This window comes from Rhinolophus sinicus, chromosome 1 (genome assembly GCF_057876585.1).
Source record: "Rhinolophus sinicus isolate RSI-liver-muscle chromosome 1, RSI-T2T, whole genome shotgun sequence".
Classification (NCBI taxonomy): Eukaryota; Metazoa; Chordata; class Mammalia; order Chiroptera; family Rhinolophidae; genus Rhinolophus; species Rhinolophus sinicus.
Window position 1 is genome coordinate 34,570,212 of NC_142501.1, and position 21,203 is coordinate 34,591,414.

General features: G+C 34.8%; 1 long non-coding RNA gene across 1 annotated transcript in view; it reads left to right on the plus strand.

Annotated features, from left to right (window-relative positions):
• Window positions 1-894: 894 nt before the first annotated feature.
• Window positions 895-21,203, plus strand: part of LOC141568780 (uncharacterized) — a 137,965-nt gene continuing 117,656 nt past the window's right edge. The window contains exons 1-2 of the long non-coding RNA XR_012491969.2: window positions 895-1,049; window positions 12,946-13,186. This is a non-coding gene — a long non-coding RNA (uncharacterized LOC141568780). The remainder of the gene's footprint in view (window positions 1,050-12,945; window positions 13,187-21,203) is intronic.

A 21,203-nucleotide genomic window follows, 5' to 3' on the forward strand; every position in this document is an offset into this window, starting at 1 on the left:
CTTTGGTGTTTCTTAGCAGTTACTTAGTGGGACCAATTCTTGGGATAGGTGCCTAGTTTAGCAAGCTGAACCACTCTACTAAGAGTATAATCATTGCAATGAACATTTACGAGCACTTACTACAAAGCAGAGCCTGTTTCAAGCACTTTACATGAGTTATGCTATTTAATCTTCAAAATGACATGATTATATGTTTACAGTTACCACCCCCATTTTGCAGATAAGGAAACAAAGGTATAGGGAGGTGAATATATTGGTCTTTTCCATCTAGCAAGCCAATATTTAAACTCAGGAATTTTGATTGCAGATTCATACTTTGAGCCATGATGCTTTATTACCTTCTTTTAAAAGGAAGCAACTCATTTAATTGATTTTCCTCTAAAGGAGCCCTTTCCTACTAGAATTACAAACTGGTCGACCGACTAACTGGTCAACCAGTCTTCAAGTGACAATGACACAGTTTTCCCTATCTCATTACCAAAAGGCAGACCAGGAAAAATCATTTCCTGGAAGCAATTAGAAAAAGATAAATACGTTTTGCAGCTCTATTTTAAACATGTGGACAAAATTACCTGTTAAATTCTTTTTTCACTTCTTGATTGTTGAGACATTTTGCATATCATAAAAAATAGAACCATCTGTCGAACATTCCATATTCCATACTTTTGATTTTCCTGCATCCTCCTGGATAATAATTCATTGAGTCTCAAGGACAAATTCTTTTTTTCCCCCCAAAAGAATGAGTTCATACTTGTAACTCTCTAGGAAGTGACCCATTTTCAAACGGTTGCTCATTGTTCATATGTTCTGCAGTGTTAAGGATGTGGCTTTGTGCCTTCTTAGAAGACAAGCAGTAGATCAGAGGTGGCTAATGGTTGAAAGGAGTAAACGTCCCTTAGTTCTTGGTATTTCTTTGTATACACCTAACTTTCCCCAAATTATATTTTAGAGACTTTAAGGATGGAGGTGCAAAAGATAAATGGCTTTTCAAAACATATGCATTTATGAGCCGGAGCTGAAGTCACTGTCTTAGCCAAGAACACTTTCAGGTAAGTTTCTCTCTCTCTCTCATATTAATTGCACTGTATTCATTATAGACACCAGTGAAGCAAGAAAGTGTGTTTTGAAGTGTTTTGCCTCTTTAAGTGCTTGCCATTTAAACATATATTTGAAAATGTACCAAATATAAGAACTGCTATGTTCTGAGGACCTGAGGAACACCTGCTCTGGAGTCTGTTGAATTCTGTTGATCATATTAACGAAGGATGATAAAACTTTAAGAAGCTAAGTCACACCAGCAAGATAAAAATGAATGCTTGGCTAACAGGGATGATAATAAGCCAATTTGCCTCTCCTCTCTCCTTTGTTAAGTATTGTCTCCAGTGAACTGTTTTTCCTCTACCTCATGGAGGAATGCTATAAGAAACACCATTAAGAAATCTGAAACTACATTTATAGTGGGAACGTCATCATGTAGCCTGCCCCATTAGGAAAGTCCAAGTGAGAAATCCCATTTAGCTCTAAGTGCTAAGGAAAGTGCTTTCTCTAAGGAGCCACGGCATCTTTATTTCAACCTTTTTAACAACAAAAATCAACCATCATTTCCTTTTCCCTTGGACTACCTTAGAGGGAAAAATGAATTATATAGACGCTATGACCTCAATACTTGCTTTATTCCCTCCCTACACACGCCTTAAATTTTCCCTAGAATGATTTGATAGTAAACTATCAAAATATATAAAATATATATGTGTTTTATGTATGTTGCTTAAAATTCTTTGTAAGATTTAGTTGGGGGCATAAGATATCTAAAATTGAATTTGTTGTAAGAGTAACACCTGCGTGAAGAAAGGGTTTTGTCTTTATCTTGTTCTTTTTATAAAGGACATTCTTTTTATTCCTTCTTTTAGGGAGGAAAAACTTTTCCTCTACCCTCTTAGGTTGAATAAGTGGGGACATGTGAATCAAACTGACAAAAGAGATAAGCAAGACAAAAGACAGATTTTTATTCATGTATGTACAGGAGTATTCACAGAAAAAAAACTGACTCAAGGAGGCAGTGATAAATTGGGGCATATATACAATTTTAATAGGCACAGGGGAGGGGGAGAAGGGCATATAGGAAAGTAAATGCCCTTTACGAGAGATAAATGGGCCCTAGCAGAATAGATGGGAGATTTGATAGTTTTGTGACAACGTCTGTTTAATTTCTTATCTTGGTGCCAACTTCTTGTCTCCTGTAATAGGAGACAATCTTCCCTGGTTACAAAATTCCCAGGGAGGGGATTTATGACAGATGAATTCTTTTGGGAGGCTGTGCTGTTAGGCTGATAAGGAAAGTTCAGAAAAAAACAAAAAAACAAAAACAAAAAACCCTTCACAGTGGTATATTCTAGATATCTTCACTTCCAAAGAACACTGTTCTCAGGAGAAGAAGTTAACCTGGGTAGATTATTTGATACTTGTCTACGTAAGAAATGTCCAAACCTATAAAGGATTTTTATAAGATTTCATTTGAGCCAAACTGAGGACAATTGCCAGGAAGCAAGATCTCAAATGCTTTAGAGAATGACTGTTTAGGGTTGGATTACAGGATCATTAACAAAATTATGTGCTTTCTTGAGGGTGGTTACCTTACTTCAAAAGTGTGTTAACCTAGATGCACGAAAACAATGGACAGGGCTTGCTTAAGGCAAAGATAAACCTTTTACTAAAAGAGTTGCATCCCTAGGGTGTGACTAACCACCACGACCTACACATTTAGGAACTTATGACCAGGTAGCCTTCTGAGGTTACTTTCTGTAGAACCCCTCTCTTGTCCACCAGCTGCAAAGTTTATTTGTGCGTTATAGTGGGCTCCAGGCACCCATTTCTCCAGGTTTTAGTTAAATTTGTTAGCTCAACACATCCTACTAATGGTGTTTTATCTTCTGATAAAATTTCTAGAGTGCAGGGCCGATATTCTTATTTCTTCAAGCTCTCTCTGTACTTTAATTCAGCACACAAACCTTCAGGATTATGGTAGTTCTTGTATCTCATTTCCTGTTTTTTTCAGTTGTAAAAGTATTCTCCCTTGCTACAAATTACAAATTTGTGCTCATTTTGTCAATCAATACTTCTTTTGAATAAAAAATAATACTACTTAGCATTTCTCACATTAAGGTAGAGCAGCCATTTTTAATGAAAAGAGTACGTGTCAAAAGGAGTCCTTTCTTTTGCACTTATACTTAGCCCTAGATTTGTTTTGTTTTTGGTCTAACTAGGCTCAGAGTCTCCTAATTACTTTATTCCTGGCAAGATTAGAGAGTCAAGTACTAAAACAGACAGAAGTTAGTTCAAATACATAGAATTTTCTCAACAAACATAGTGTCTTATAAAAGTGTGTTGTATCAAGTCCAGAGTAAATTTCTAGTCTATCTACTTCTTTATTCTCAAATGTTACTCTCAATTTTTACTAAATCAATTCACATTTGTACTGTAATAACTTCTTAATTTATCATTCTGCTGCCTATCTTGCATCCCTGCAGCCAATCCATTTGTCCTGCAGTGTGGACAGTGTGATCTTTTAAAGGCAAGCGAGATTGTTAAAGGTCAAAACCCTCTCATGGTTATGCTCTACTCTTAAAATAAAACCTTAACTTCTCAACATGGCCCACAAAGCCCAGCATGACTTTGGCTCTGCATCTCATCTTGGACCTCATTTCTTTTCATCTCCCCTTGCTTTTGCTTTCCAGCTACACTGACAGTTCATCTCTTCCTGCAGGTCACCTAGCTCATTCTTGCCTCAGACCTTTGTACAAGGTGTTTCCCTTGCCTGGGCTGTCTTCATCCAGATTTTCTTAGGATTAGTTCTCATCATTTATTACCTTCCCAGAGAAGCTGTGTCTGACTGCGTTCTCTAAAGCTACCCTCTCCTGCCCTATCAATTTTCTCTCACATTACCTTGTTTTATTTTCTTCATATCACAGTCACGACATAAGATTATTTGTTTACTTGTTTATTATTTATCTCCTCAGAATGTAAACCGGTGAGACTAACACACTGTCTGCTTTATTCTCTGCTGTGACCTTATTAGATGCCATAATAGGCACTCATTGACTATTTGTTGAGTGAGTCAATTCAAATAGAAAAAGAAAAAAACTGTACCACTTTCTATAAATAATTACAGAGTGATAAGTTTTCCAATCAAATAGTAAATTAATGGAGCAGATGTGGAAATTTGGTTTTGAATTTATTTTATATGTATATTTTGAAAATAATTTTATTCAAATGCTTGGGCAGACTTTCATATATGTAATCTTTAAAGTTTTGAAATACTCATAAACTTTCAGAAAAGTTGGAAATACAGTACCAGAACTTTTTTTTGTTTTCCTGAATCATTTGGTAGTATGTTGCTCATTCTTGAATATTTTTATGTGTGTTTCTTACTAACAAGGATATTCTCCTGCATAACCGAATTCAACTAACAAATTAGAAAATTCACATTGATTTAATACTATGGTATATTCCTCAGAATCTATTTAAGTTGCATTATTTTTCCAATAATGCCACTTATAGCAAAAGGATCCATTAGAATCTCTCGTCGCACTTAGTTGTGATTTCCCTTTAGCTTTTTTCACTTTGGGACACTTCTTTAGTCTTCATGACTCTGATGATCTTGACAGTTTTGAAAATAAAACCTCAATTATTTTGAAGGATGTCCCTTAATTTGGGTTGTCTGATATTTCCTTAAGATTAGACTCAATTGTCAGTCTTTGGCAGGAGCACACTAGACGTGATGCTAAATTCTTCTCCTTTCATCTTATCATGTGGCATTATTTTGATTTGTCTCATTGTTGATGATGTTTGTTTTCTTGAGTAAGGTGGTGTTTGCCAGACTTTTCCACTGTAAAATTTTCTGTTTTCCCTTTGTAATAAGTATTTTGTTGGGAGGTACTGTAAAACTATGTATCTTTTTTCTCATCAAACTATCAACCTATCCATTTATTTAAATATGTTTGCTTCCCATTTTATTCAAAGGGTTATGCTCCATTCTGTCTTTATATAACATGATGCTCAAATTGCCCCCGATTTAACCAGTAGAAGTTTGTTCAAGCTGTTTTTTGCGTCCTTTTGATCTATCCCCATCATTCTTTGCACACATCCTTCCTTTCTGGCATAACAAGTTCTTCTAGGCTCATCTTGTACTTTTTCTGCTTCAATGCTGTCTATAGTCAGCTATTTCTCCAAGGAGCTTCAGTTTCTTTTACTGGAGAATGGTAATTAGAAGCCAAGATCTGGACACTAGGTGTGCTCATTGTTATTGGGTATTATTGCCTCCAGGCTTTCTCAATGGACAGATCTAGGGAATAAAACATATTAAATGTATATATTTATATCTATATTTTTCTCTATATAGGTATATCTGTACATATCAATCTGTCTATAAAAAAACTATAAATTCATACAATTCCTCCAATTCCACTCTTCCCTAATCATATCCTAATCTGACCCATAGGATGAGTTTGCATGTGATAACTTTAGCAACCTGACTATACCCCAAAGCTAGTCTTCTAGTCTGGCCTTTGATTGCCAAAAAAAAAAAAAAAAAAAAAAAAGAATCCCATTCATGATGAAAATTGTATCCATTGTCTGCGAAAACTATGGGTGGATGGGGTATTATGGGGAAAGACATAGGGAAAAGATTGAGAAATGTACTCTAGATATTAAATGATTGTATAATAACAAGTTTCACAGCTATCACACCCTATTTGTTAAAATTCATAAAAATGTAACACGTTTTCCTTTCCTACTTCATCTGGATTCAGGGAATCACTGCTTGTGTTTTTGCTACCTTTTTAGCCAAGTTTCTTAGTGCTCTTAAAGTTTACACTACTTCATTTGCTTATTTCATATATATGGGTTTGTCATATCATATGTTTATATTTATATGACATGTGCCATCGTTGCACAAAAATAGGATTAATTTATGATCTGAGAGTAGGTAAAATGAGATGTTTAGCAATGTCAGAGTTTCTCATGTTAACCTAAGAAATATCCAAACCTGTAGAGAATTTTTATAAGAGTTTGAGTAAAAGAAAGGATGTGCCTGGAAGCAAGATCTCAACAGACTGAGAAAAATGCCTCCAAGAATAACAGTTTGCAGTGTCTTTTATGCATTTGAGTTTAAGAGGGGAATATAAGGAAGATTACGTGGAAGTAGGAGAAAGTAAGATAGGGATAGTTAAGATTATATGCTCTCTGGCATGCTTTAGAAGGAGGGTTCTGAAAAGGTGGTCAGGTATTAGAAGGAGGGGTCTGAAAGTGGATATTTCAAAGGTGTGTTAACCTAGATGCACAAGAACAAAGGACAGGGCTTTTTAAAGACAAAAAAAAAGCCTTTTACTAAAGAAATTCTATGCCTGGGGTGTGACTACCCACCATGACTTGCCCAGGTAGGAATTTATGATCAGATCACTCTGTGAAGTTACTTTCAATAGACCCCCTTTTCCCTCCACACTCAGTAAAAATTAATAGCAAGTCATCTGACTACCAGTAAATGCTGAGTACTTGAGAGGGAAGAGAGTAAGTATTTGGGCAATCTGAAATAAGGTACCCAGAAAAATGAGAATATTAACTTTGCCTGATGACTGGGTAACAATTCCGAATACAACATTAGTGTTTTCATAAACCTATACGAGTATGAATTGGCTATTAAAATATTAAAGCTCACTTTTATGTCAATAAAAATGGGAAATATAGTAATTAGGAGGAGAAATGGACCAGAATTGGGACTAGAAAAATTAGTACATGAAGAGAGCTAGAAGTTCTGCAAGCTGGTTCCCCTGATGATGGAGAATCATTCAAGTGTTGAAGGCAAAGTGCACACAAAACACCTTGCAATTAAATGCCCATTGTGGAGTTTGACCTTGAGCAAGATTTGTGGTTGGTCTGTTGAAATGGTGAAGGTCAATAATTAATTTAAAATAAAAACATTGTATCAGTTGTCAATGGTGCACTCCTTTTGAGACCTAGAGCTAAATGCTCACCCTTTTCTTGTCTTTGGCTCCACTACTATCCAGAAATACCTACAAAGGATTTGCTTTTCCTGCTCCAGCAGGAAAGAAAGCTAATGGAAAAAAAAATATTTGCACTGTAGTAAGTTTTCACTTAATTTTCAATCTCATTTTTAAAGAAAGAAGCAAAAAGATTTCCATAAAAGAGGCACATAAAAATATCTTAAGGATACTGCATGGTTTAATTAAGATTCACTGTTATTTCATTTTAATGATTTCAATTGTGATATAGATCATTAGTTTTCTATTATGTTTTTTTTTTATTTATTACACTCATATTGCTTTATAAAGTACTACTATTGAACCAATGTTCTACAGCATAAAAGGGAATTGGTTTATTCTGGCTTTGGTTTCTGGAAAGATTAATTTTAGTAAAACTGTTCGTTTACTTCTTAACACTACTATGGCTTGAAAAATATAGAAACCTAGTGGGAACAAATCCATCTTGGCTATAAGCTTAGGTTTATTATCATGAAAAAAAGATTTGGTTCAAATTCTTTGCTTTTATAAGTTTTTTTTTTTTTTGTGTGTGTGTGTGTGGTTCAAATGCTGTTATAAATACTGTGTATGGCCATTATATAGAATTCAGGAATTTCCCCCCCTTCCCACCTTGATCTGTGAAGATGGAGCAAAGGTAGAGTTCTAATGTTACAAGGAGCCAGTAACTGCATTGATTCCTCTTTGCCACTAGATGTCCCTGTATAGATGCTCCTGCTACCTGAGAGGCTTCTTTAAAAAGATACCAGCAAAATCAGAGGGATATTTGCTACTCCTACAGAATTTTTCTCTGCTCTAATTTAGCAACCTGTTACTTAGCAGATGCTTTCCCCTCTTTTCTGGATGATTAATTCCAGAGGACTGGACAAGACTTGAACTAAACATAAAAAGAGCAAAATTAGGCTTAGGCATTGGTCCAAATATGTACATCTATTAACTACTCATCCTAGAACATGTGAAAAGTCCTACAGATATAACTTAGATTTACAGGCAAATTTCAATTAAGAATGCTAAAGTGAGGAGGGCCTTGGGTTTGAACTGCGTAATAAAAACGACAGATAATTTAAATGTACATTTAATAATAAAATATGTTTTGTATTTATATTTTGAATATGGTGCTTTGGGAATCAAGACATACAAATAATATTAATCCCCAAGGGAACTTGGAGTTGTTGAGATTTCTCATACAGCTTATCTCATAACTCTTCTCTGTTTTCTATACTTGACTAAGATCAACCATGTCAGTTGCCAGAACAATGTAACATGATAGCTAAACCTGAGCTCATTCCATCCTATTTTTGTTCAATTTTTAGTTCTCAGTATACCTGCAAAGGGAGGGAGGCCACTGAATGTTTTGATTAAAAATGCCTCTTGCATATGGAGTCATAAGACTGGATTGGAACAATAATGAAATTCCTTGGTATACTCTCTGTTTGAAATTATCAGAATATTTCAATACATTTTTGGTAGTAGAATACAATGTTGATAATTTTTTATTTGAAACGTAAGTTTGATTAAAAACATTTTGGGAAATAATTATTTATTAGACCCAGTGGATCATTTCTAAAGGATTAGATCCTGAATTTAAAATACTATAAGTATGCATTTATTAATGAATATATTTTAACCGATTTTATAGTTAAATAATCTTTTATAATGTTGACTTATATTTAATGACATGTTACTTATTATAATTCAACATAGAAATAATATAGGGAACAAAAAACAAAGTAATGTTAACCAAATTTAATTGAACTGTTTTCGTTTTAAGTGTTCTGGAATTACAGTTTTACCATTTATTTTGTTCTATTGTTTGGCGTACTCTCCCCCCCCCTTTTTTTCTTTTCCCCCCCAGCCCCCCTTCAAGGTGTTGTTTCTCAGTCTAGTTATGTAGGACACAGCTCCATGGCCCATGCTGGTATTATGGGTCTTGCGCTATCCCCCCCCCCGCCCCCCCAGCAGTCGGTTGCCAGTCGTTGGTTGACTGCTCAAAGCAGTGTTTTTTTTTTTTTTTTTTTAAAAAGAGAGCATCTACGTTTTGAGGGTTGTTTTTAATGCAAACTTTCTTCTCAGTTTTGAAAAAGACACAAACGGATACTCAGTTTTCTATTTCCCTTCTATTTTCCCTTTTTATAAAATTAAAGTTTATTGGGGTGACAAGCTACATAGATTTCAGGTGTACAATTCTGTATTACGTCATCTATAAATCACATTGTGTGTTCACCACCCAGAGTCAGTTCTCCTTCCATCACCGTATATTTGATCCCCTTTACCCTCATCTACCACCCCCCGCCCCCCTTACCTCTGGTAACCACTAAACTGTTGTTTGTGTTTATGAATTTTTGTTTCTCATTTGTTTGTCTTGTTCTTTTTTTGTTTTTTGTTTATATACCACATATCACTGAAATCATATGGTTCTCTGCTTTTTCTGTCTGACTTATTTTGCTTAGCGTCTCAAGATCCATCCAGGGTGTCACAAATGGTCTTATTTCATCTTTTCTTACTGCCTAATAATATTCCATTGTGTATATATACCACAACTTCTGTATCCATTCATGTATCGAAGGACATTTTGGATGTTTCCATGCCTTGGCCACTGTAAATAAAGCTGCAATGAACATTCGAGCACACGTGTCTTTATGTATAAATGTTTTCAGATTTTTTGGGTAGATACCCAGGAGAGGGATTGCTGGGTCATATGGTAATTCTATTCGTAATTTTTTGAGGAACCTCCACACTGCCTTCCATAGAGGCTGCACCAGTCTGCATTCCCTCCAACAGTGTATGAGGGTTCCTTTTTCTCCACAGCCTCTCCAACACTTGTTACTATTTGTCTTGATGATAGCCATTCTGAATGGGGTGAGGTGATATCTCATTGTGGTTTTTATTTGCATTTCTCTGATGATTAGTGATATTGAGCATTTTTTCATATGTCTATTTGCCATTTGTATGTCCTCTTTGGAGAAATGTCTCTTCAGGTTCTCTGTCCATTTTTTCAAGTGGGTTGTTTGCTTTTTGTTATTGAGTTGTATGAGTTCCTTGTATATTTTGGATATTAGCCCCTTATCAGAGGCACTGTTTTCAAAAATCTTCTCCCATTCAGGGTTGTCTCTTTATTTTGTTGATAGTTTCTTTTGCAGTGCAGAAGCTTTTAAGTTTGATATAGTCCCAATCATCCATTTTAGCTTTTACTTCCATTGTCTTTGGAGTCAAATTCATAAAATGCTCTTTGAACCCAATGTCCATAAGTTTAGTACCTATGTTTCCTTCTGTGCAGTTTATTGTTTCAGGTCTTATGCTTAAGTCTTTGATCCATTTTGAATTAATTTTGGTACATGGTGACAGATAGCAGTCCAATTTCGTTCTTTTGCACGTGGCTTTCCAATTTTGCCAGCACCATTTATTGAAGAGGCTGTCTTTTCTCCGTTGTATGTTTTTTGCTTCGTTGTCAAACATTGTCTGTCCATATTTATGTGGTTTTATTTCTGGGTTCGCAATTCTGTTACCTATTTTCCTTTGTAATCTTTAAGAAATGATCTTTAAGACATCATCACTTTGAGAAAGTGATCTTTGAGAAATGGTGATGTTTGAACAAGCTTGGAAAATGAGTATGAGTGCAGGAGACTGACAAAGGCAGTTATTATATTGTCTCTTAAAAACAGGAAGGAAATTTTTTACAATCTAGAAGCTAGAGACTTTGATCTTGGGCAAAATTCTTAAAAATATCATTGAATGAAGTATAAACCCTTTAGAGAAGTAAAAGTGATTATTAGAAGTAAGCATGTGGAATCAAAAAGTCAAATAAGAGTTGGGGAGGATGTGGAGGAAAGAGAACCTTTATGTCCTGCTGGTAGGAATGTAAAGTGGTGCAGGGTTTCTTTTGAGGTGATGAAAATGTTCTAAATGGACTGTGATGATGTTTCTATAAATCTGAATATACTAGACACCATTGACTTGTACACCTTAAATGAATGAATTGTGTTATGTGAATTAGAAATCAATAAATCTGTTAAAAAAAGAGAGGAGGACGAAGTGAAATATTGTTACATACTACAACATGGATGATCCTTGAAAACATATGCTGAGTGAAAGAAACTAGTCCTTCAGGGGAGCCCAAAGGTATGACTTCCAATGAGGTATTTATTGCTTTCCCAGCCAGATGCAGTCTGCCAATCAGAGATCATTTCTACCATAAGCAAACTTGCCTAGTGAAATATGTAACATTCCAGCTTTTACTGGGTTACCGAGGGAACAGAGGTAGAACGTTAACTAAAGGTCAAATTCTTGTATATAAGGTGAAAAAGTATTGCTATAATTCATTTTGCCCTCACACATATACTGAACTCTGTATATACTAACTTATTATCTATTCAGATGCTATTCATCTTGGCTTATGTAATTTCCATCTTATTCTTGAAGAAGCAGTACTGTTTATACCTAAAAGATTACATTTGTTTGTCATTGTTGTCTTTTTTATTCATCAACTCTGCCCATCATCTTCTTTCAGTTAACTGGAAAACCAATTGTGAGGATATGTGATAACCAGTGATAAATAGTTAACAATACAGGACATTTCAGGCATTGCTAGAGCATAGATTTTTCTTCATTAGTATCAGAGAGATCTCCTTTTATGTAATTAGAATGACTGGAGGTAGATATATCTGAATAAAAGTATCCTGGCATGTAAATTTTCCACATAATGACAGAATGTTGAAATGATGACTACAGTTGACATACCTAATATAACTCACCTGCTTTTGTGGAAATGCCTGATGTACACATATTGGTCCTTTCACCCTCTCCCATGAAGTCATATTCTAAACATATTTTCTTTGAGTGGTTTTCTTCTGTGAAATGAAACAAAGGAAGATACAATATATGATGTAGCTAAAACCAACTATCCGATCAAAGTCCAACTAACAAACATTTCGTGATTTATTTGCCAGTTGGCAATTTTTGGGAGGGGAGTGTCAATCTACAGGCTGCTTAATTGATGTTTCTTGTTTTTGGTAAGGGGTAGTAGTAATTCAGGTGTATTTTGCAGAGACTAGCAAAACGATAAATTATGCTTAGGTTTATTTTTCTTTTGATTCACAATGTGTATTTTGCAAATAAAAAGTTCACTGATATTCATAGAAAATAATGGTTTTCAAATATTTTAGCCAAATGAACTCTACAGTGGGGGTGAATATGTAAAACAAAGTGAAGTTGTTTAGTTTGAAATGGAGAAAGGATATTAGGGTCTGGCATTCTGCAGCAAACTGCTAAAAATCTTCCTGAACCAGAGGCAGCCTTGGAGGCATCTCTGGAGACACTAAAGGTGGTAGAGAACTCCTACATAATGCAAAGGATGGTAGTTGGAGTTCTAGGCTCATCTTTACAACTAATTACTTAGGCTATTCCGGACAAGTCATTTTATCCTTCTGGGTCTTTGTTTTCCCTGTGTGGAAAATGAGGCATGGAATAAAATGCTTTTTAAGGTTTTTCACAACTCTGATACTTTTGGAATATGGACTAAGTCCTTTCGGTGAAGACTTGAACTTGGCTAAAGGCTTATAGCTACAGCAAAATTAAATTATAATTCACTGGTCAATAAACAAAGAGAGGATGCTTTTTTAATTCATTTGGTTTTTAAGTTCTAGAACTGTAAAACTCTATTAAATATAAGCCAGTAACAGCGTTAGAATTCAAGAACCCTATTTTAATCTACTTCTGCTTGTGGGAGTTAATTGACAGCACATTTCTGGTGTTGGATATTTTCACCTTTTTTTGTAATCACTGAGTTTAAAATTTTACTTCTCCGGCTATAAACAGAGGAAGAAAGCTACATTTTGATTATTTTTGAATGACTTTTCATTTATGCTAACAGCCCTGCTTTTTTGATATGATGCAGTGCCCTAAGGATCACTATGACAAGTGCAAGCAATGTCAGAGCCCAGGGAAGACACTTTCTTGGATGAACTTTTCCAATGCGAGCTTCGTTGAAGTTACGTGCAGGGAAATGGTCTGGCAGTGCACCAAAGCAAAGAGCAGCTGGAAGTGCTGGGGATCTGAGCAGTAACCTGGACACCTGGGCCACAGGTGTTCTTCCTCATTATTGCGATACACATGTCTTGCAGTGTCCTAGTGTTCAGGTAAGTGACGTGGAGGTATGAGGATGTTTTCCTTACTTACTGCATTGAAATAGGCAATGCTGTTTGTAAAATCACTTTAAAAAGTTTTATTCCAAGGGCAGCTACTTCACCGGGGCAGATATTCTTTTTTAATTGTATATCCTGCTGGTGTGTCAGGAGAGCCAAATCACACCAAAGGCTGCCAAAAGTTGGATAACATGTAGCTGTTTTCTGCACCTGTCTCAAACCCTGTCATGATAATAAGAATAACGAAACACCTGGTATATTGAACACATATGAATCAAATGATGGAGTCAGAAACAGTTCCTTTTTTCATTTCATTGTTCTCTTACAGCTTCAGTGAAGCTGGTTGACACTGAAAATGTATGTAATGCGGTTTTTTTTTGACAATCTTAAGTAAATCAGAGTCTAAATCCAAAGAGCAAAATGTCTAGTTCCATGTAAGAGTCACCAATCTTCATTAAAATGTTAAACTTGATTTAAAGTTTAAGCTTCTCCTGCAATCTAAGCCTACTATGGGCTGGGAAACCTATGTCCCGGGATGGATGGCCTACGTGATAGGTTTTTGTGTTATGGCCGCCTAGCCTTCAATTCCTGTTTTCACTTACTAACTTATTTCTAGTCCTTCCCATGTTGCTGGGTGGGGAGGAAGGAGAGGACAGGGACATTTCTCTTGACTGGTCCTGTTGAGGTGATGGTGACACGCTCTGGATACAGTAGACATTAAAGCTGATTCTTCCTTGCTTGGACACACATGAGGCTTCTTCAGAGATATCCCCCATATTGCAATTCCCGCCATTCCTCTGGCATGGGCAAATGCATTTCTATTTAGCCTAGTTGCTTATTTCTTTCATCACCGCTAAACGAAAACCTTTGCCTCTCTCTGTTGATGCTTGTTCATCTGTGTTCCAGGCACTCTTAGTATCTAAAATTCCCCATATGTTTTTCTCTTTCACACGAGATGCACATTTGGTCCAAGAGAAACACTCATACATTCTTTGCACTGATAAATTCCCAGAAAATAGTTACTCTCTTGCATAGGCTACTTTAGTTAGCTTCTTGCCCCCATGTTCCCAACAGCAGGGGACATTGCCTTCTTTAAAGTTGTTGTCTTTTGGCTTGTGGTAAAGGGTTGGTAATTTTCTGAATTCCTCTCTAGGTTCTTCTGGTGCTGGCAATATTCTACTTCTTGACCTGTGCTGCTGGGTGTTATATGGATGTTTACCTAGTGATAATTTATTGTGCATTACATTTATGTTTTGTGAAATTGCTGTCTGTTAAACTCCAACAATACTAATTGAAAAAAAAAGTCAAGATAATACAATCCAGGTGCTAAAAACAATGCAACAATTATCCTCCTTCTTAATTTCCACTCCCAATCTTCTTATCTCAGTCTTCTCTCTGGTTCTGTGATTCTTTGAACAATTTTGCATTGTGTGTAGCTCCTCATTTTAGGAAGTGTCTCAGCTAAAACTTTTAACACTTGTACATTCATTTTCATTACAATCTTGTAAATACTAATATCAAATACTGTATTTAGCCTTTACCTACATCATCTCAAGAAATCATTCTACAAACTCAGAAAAGTTAAGAATTGTTACCCTCGTTTTACAAACAAGGACCTCTCAGGTCCCAGGGCTCAAGTAACTTGCCAACGTTGCAGGATAAATAAATGCCTGTGCCAAGATTTGGACCCAAAGTTCTCTGATTCCAAAGCCTATGCCTTTTCCTGTAAGAGCAGCCTCAGTCTCAGAGCAAGACCTCTCATGTGTGTGACCTGGAGACCACTCCAAAATATGCAACGATGGTGCAAATGCTGATCCTGTCAGGTTTCCAGGTATCCCCTATTTGCTGGAGTCAGAGTGCAAGCATTTGCTCCCTTCAAGTCTGGTGAACAAAGCCTGACTGGAACCAGAGGAAATTCTCTGGGAGGTTTATGACTCTTGTGACGCACAAAGCTGTGCCTGTGTTAAACTAAAAAAGTAAAGCGTGAAAAAGGAGAGGAGGTTGTCCTCAGAAACATGGTCGATACAATTTTATCCTTCAAAGCAAATTATTAGTGGTCTCAGGACTCAGATAATCTATTTGTAAACTTTAGAAGGGCAAATATGTAGAAGGGCAAACATGTAGCCAGCAGTAGTTGCCCATTAGGCCAATTTAGATAAACAGAAATTGTGCTCTGGATGAACCAGATATCTGGTCTAGTCATGGCAACGGAGTGAACAGTGGAGCTAGGGGTTGCTAAGTGCTGTTTTCCGGGATTTTTTTGTGGTGCTAACATGTGGGACCTCACAGTACCAAGGCCCATGAGTTGATTAAATTCTACTCCTTACGAAATAAAATGAGTAAGGTGCTAGTGAGTCTGATGGTAATGTCAGACTCACCAGTAATGTGTTGGAACCCGAGTTTCCAACTTATCAGGGTATTGTCTTGGAACCAGAGGTTGATGCCTCGCTTTGCTTCAGTTTCTTAGTAAACTCAATCCATTGAATTTAAAATGTATTCTGAAAGTATTTTTTTTTTTTAAATGATTTTCAGTTTTCCTCATTATAAACATAGCAAAAATTCACTATAGGTAGCTGGAAAAATTAAAAGAAGATAATATAATTATTTATAACACGACCATTTTAATACATGCATTGTTAAACTTTTTATTCATTTTAATCCTTTTTTATGGTATAGCTGAGCTCAGATTATGTAAATAATTTCATTGTCTTTTTTCACTTAACTTTATAAGATAAGCCATCCTCCTTATTTTTACAAAATTACTTAAAAAACTTATATATATATATTTTAGATAATGTTTTAATATGTGGCTAAATCATAATTTATTTAAATATTGCCCCATTATTGGATTGTTAATTTATTTTCTGTTATTAGTCTGCAATAAACATATTTGTATATAAACTTTTTTTTTCTTTTTTATATTTTGGCATGTTTCTTAGACAAAATTCATAAGGGTAGAAGTACCGTGATTCCCCGAAAATAAGACCTAACAGGAAAATAAACCCTAGGATGGTTTTTCAGGATGACATCCCCTGAACATAAGCCCTAATGCGTCTTTTGGAACAAAAATTAATATAAGACCCGGTCTTATTTTTGGGGAAACACGGTAATAGGCCAAAGTTGTAAACACATTTTTAATTTTTTAATGCTGTTTCTCAAGAAATGGCAGAAATAAATCGTGACATACAAACATGTATCAAGATAATCATTTTCTTAAGAGCAAGTAGTTAGAATATAAACTATATTTGTCATTTATTCCCTTCTTATATTTTCTTTTCAAAATAAGGAGATTCAAAGTTAATGGAACAGTGTGAAACAATTTTACTTATTTGTAAAGTGCCTACTTTGTAGAAACGAAAATTATTTTCTTATATTAATTCACGCAATTCTTTCAGGTAGGTGGCAAGATTATTATATCATAATTGAAAAAATGTGGAGCTAATGCTCTTCTCACAATTCACACGGCCAGGGTTTGGCAGAGGCCCAAATAGAGTCTTCATCATTTTTCTTTTTAAATCTTACCTGCTGTGTATTGTGATCTTAATGTAATGTCTACTAGAAAACTATTTATATAGCAAAGGGAAAAATTATAGATGCTACAGACAGTTACCCTCCTTAATAGACTTTTAGCAAAGGAGAGAAGGGCTAACAGGCATAAAGATGAAATTCTCCCATTTTAGTGTCCTGAAGAATCCATGTGAAGAATGGATTAGTACATGGTGTTTTACCTCCTGGGGTACGTTTAAGCATATTTAAAATGGACTTTATTCACTTTATTCACATCAGTGCTATAAAACTTTCTACTTGTCTTTCTCCTTCCATATTTTGCCTTGAACTGCAGATAGATAAATATATATGTATATATGTGTGTGTGTGTGTGTGTGTGTGTGTGTATATATATATATATATATATATATATATATATATATATATTTACAAGTATGTATAGATTTTTCCAATACAGTCTTCATGAAATAAACATTTATTTTAGAAAGTTTTTCTTATTTTTCTTATTATAGAAGAAAGTCACACTCTTGTATTATAAAAAGACCACAAGGATATCAGAACTAATAGTATCAGCTTCCCTGGTTTGTTGTGAGGATTAAATATGTGATACTGAGCACAATGCTGTGTATCTCGTAGGTGAGTGATAATGATTAGCTTTGTGAATATTATACTTGCACAGAATGAAGCAGAAAGCCAAGGAGATAGGAAAGTTTAGATAACTGGGAAGAAGTTGTCAATGTGAGTGATCATGTGGTCCATATTAGGAACCTGGAGAACTGGTTGATATATTAAAGAAGAGGTACAGTTGGGTATCTTTTAATTAGGAATGGAGAGAAGGGTGGATGAAAGGGGTCTTTCAAAGTATTCAAAGTCTATTCAAAGAACTTGGTAACAGAAAATCTACCCTTTTCATATTTCCTTTTAAAAACATTTTTATTAAATTTATTGGGGTGACATTGGTTAGTAAAATTATATAGGTTCCTAGTGTCCGGTTCTATAATACATCATCTATGTATATGTTTCTTTTCTGATTTTTCCATTTTCCTCTTGAGATGGAAAATAATTACAACAAATAAGGCAAGAAAAAGAAATAAAAAGCATAAGGATTATAAAGGAAGAAATACAACTGTAATTTTTCATATGACAACTATGTATGTAGAAAATTCAAAACAATCTACAGATAAGCTATTAGAATTAATAACTGAATTTAATAAAGTCATTTAAACAAGGTCATCATAGAAAAATCAGTGTGTTTCTAAATACCAATAACAATTAGAAAATTAAAATTAAAAACAATACCATTTATAATAAAAAATTAAATGCCTAGCAATAAGTTTAATGGAAGAAATGTAGGTGCTTTTCATAGAAAACTGTAAAATATTTCTAGAGACAATTTAAAAAATATCTAAATAGAGGAAGATTATAACATTCATAGTTTGGAAGACTCTGTTTTGTCAAAATGTTTCTTCTACCCAAATGAATCCATAGATTCAATGCAATCTTAATTAAAATTTCCACAAAGTTTTTTTTTTTTTTTTTTTTTTTTTTTTTTTTTTTTTTTTTGTGTGTGTGTGTGTGTGTGTGTGTGTGTGTTTAAATGGACCAGTTGATTTTAAAATTTATACAGAAATGTAAGACAATCTTGAAGAAGGATGACAAACTTGAAAGACTATTAGATACAAAGATTGATTTTAATCCTGGATCCATGGAACAAAACATGAAGTTCAGCAATTCACCCACCTCTAATTTGTGGTGAATGTGACACTGCAGAGCAGTAGAATATGACAATCTTGTAAATAAATGGTTCTGAATTAATTAGAGAATCTTAAGGGGGAAAAAAAAACTACATCATCTTATACTGTTTGTGTATGCATTGTTTGTGTGCCTAGTAGGCTGAAGAATTAAATGTGAAAAGCAAAACCATACAAATTTTATAAGACATCCAATTTCAGAATATCATTATCATCTATGGTAGAAGGACTTTCTTAAACAAGATATAAAATGCATAAACCATAAAGGAAAAGATTTATAAATCCAATCACATTAAAATCAAGAATTCCTATTCATTCAGAAAGGTATAGAGTGAACCAATACAGCAAGAAACAGAAGTAGATACAGCGACAAATCCATAAAAAGATGAAAAAAGTAGAAAAACAGACAAAAATATTTCTAGGCATTTAACAGAAGGAGAAATGCTAATGACTCATAAACGTCTGAAAAGATGCTCAAACTCTTTAATAACCAGGGACATGCTAATGATTGAGATATTTCACTCTTGTGGAAGTGGGAAGTTAAAAACTTACGTAAATAAATTGTGGTGTATTCATACACTGGAATGTTATACAGCACTGGACATGAATCAACTTAGCTACATATATTAGTATGCTTGAATCTCAGAAATATTATTTGGAGTAAAAGAAATCATAGAAGAACTCGTATAGTATGGTTTCACTCATACGAAGTTTTAAAAGACACAAACTACTTTTTCATGTTTCACAAAGATATAGGTAAAGTACAATGAAAGCTAGGGAATAATTAACATACAATTCAGAGTGGTAGTTACCTTGTGGGTAGGAGGCAGGGAAAGGAATTTAACTGGAGAGGGTCCCCCAGGTAGCCTGTAGTTACCAGCAAGGCTCTTAGTGTAAGTGTGATCGCTTTATTATTTATCTCTGACATGAAAAAATAAACAATTAGCATACTCTTTTACACATGTGATATATTTCATAGCAAAAATGTAAAAGAAAAGTAAACAAAAACAAAATTTTTACTACTCAATTATATTATTTGTTATTAAAGAAAAGAAAGTATAATAATCATAACATTTTTCACTTCACTGATAAAAAGACGAAATTTGAACTTGGAAATTGATATCTTGATAAATCTTTGAAATTTCCAGAGGGAAAGTTTAATTTTCATAATAAGCTTTTCCAGTAACTATTAAGCGAAAGATGCCATCGCACAATGAGAAAAGAAGCCCAAAAACATCAGAAGAAAATTCACAGGAAAGAAGAATACTAGTTGAGCATGTCTTACCAAAATACATTGAGAAAACTTTTCAGAACCATGGGCCAAAGATTATACAAAAGGGCAATTCATTTTTACATCTCAAGTTCATATAAAAATGTGCTTCACATATCATTAGTTAATCTGTCCACGAAAGTAAAAGCAATGTGTGTTGCCATTTTAATCAGAAGCAGTAAATCTCATTGGGTGAAAACTCCTGAATGAGTTATTACCATAGAGATTCATTTATGGAAGGAAGTTCAAGAAAAAGGACATGATCATTTCAGGAGAAAAAGACTTAGTCTACACAGGATACTGCAGATGGGGTATTCTGCCACCCATTATGAGAGAAGGCAGTAAAAGGTAACAAAGGTGTTGTTATCGAAAATGAGCATTTTAGAAATCCAAATGTTGATTTCTGTGTGTACATACCAGCTCATTTGAAGTGATTTTAGACTTAAAAATACAATCACATTATATAATTTAACTTTTACAAAGTTAAAATTTTTTATGGTTAGAATAGTGCTAATCACGAGTGTGGGGGTTTATTAGAATTTTTTTCTAGAACTTTCTCTGAAAATTTTAACCTGACAAAGATTTATTCTTCATATTAATCTTTATTGTTTTTCATGTGCAGTTTTTATATTTTTTGCCTCCGTACAGTAACCTTTATACCAGTTTGCAGGTACACTGCATTTGGAATATTAATAGTTAACAACTGGCAGGAAATAAAGCCAGGAAGGTAAAACTTCTTGTTGAGAAAACAATTTGGAAAACATCCTGAAAATGTAAAGGAAAACCTTGTCTTTGACAGTAACTACGACTCTGGGAATGAACAGAAATGGCTTGACGCAGGTGTGATGGCAGGCTGTTCTCTGATTTTTGGATGAGATCGGTTTGGAAAATTTAGCTATAATTATTTTGTAGGCAAAAAAGCCACAGGAAACATTCTGATAAGGCAAAAAAAAAATGTACAACAATGTTATTTTTTAAATGTTGAAGCCAGGTAGTCTTTGGTTTATATTTAAAATTGGCTTAGAGTTCGTGGCCCTCTGGGAAACACTAATCGAACTGTATGGCTGGTCATCTGCTAAAACCTTTGGTTCATTTATTCATGCAGTGGATATTTAGTAAATACTCTGTGTGTGTGTGTGTGTGTGTGTGTGTGTGTGTGTGTGTGTGTGTGAGAGAGAGAGAGAGAGAGAGAGAGAGAGAGAGAGAGAGAGAGAGAGAGAGAGAGAGAACGCTGTCAAAGAGTCTGGGTGTAGAGCAGGCAAGATAAATACGTAGTCCCTACCCTGTGTACCTTAGCATATGATCTCATGGGGCAGAAAAACATTACACAGCTACAAAGGAAATGTATAGGGTACAATAAAATGATAAAAGAGAGCATCTAGTGTATTCTGGAGATGACATGTTGCCGAGGCAAAGAACATAATACAGTAGTTATACAGTTAATTTTTATTGATTGGCTGCCAGAAGCATTATTGCAAGGCCT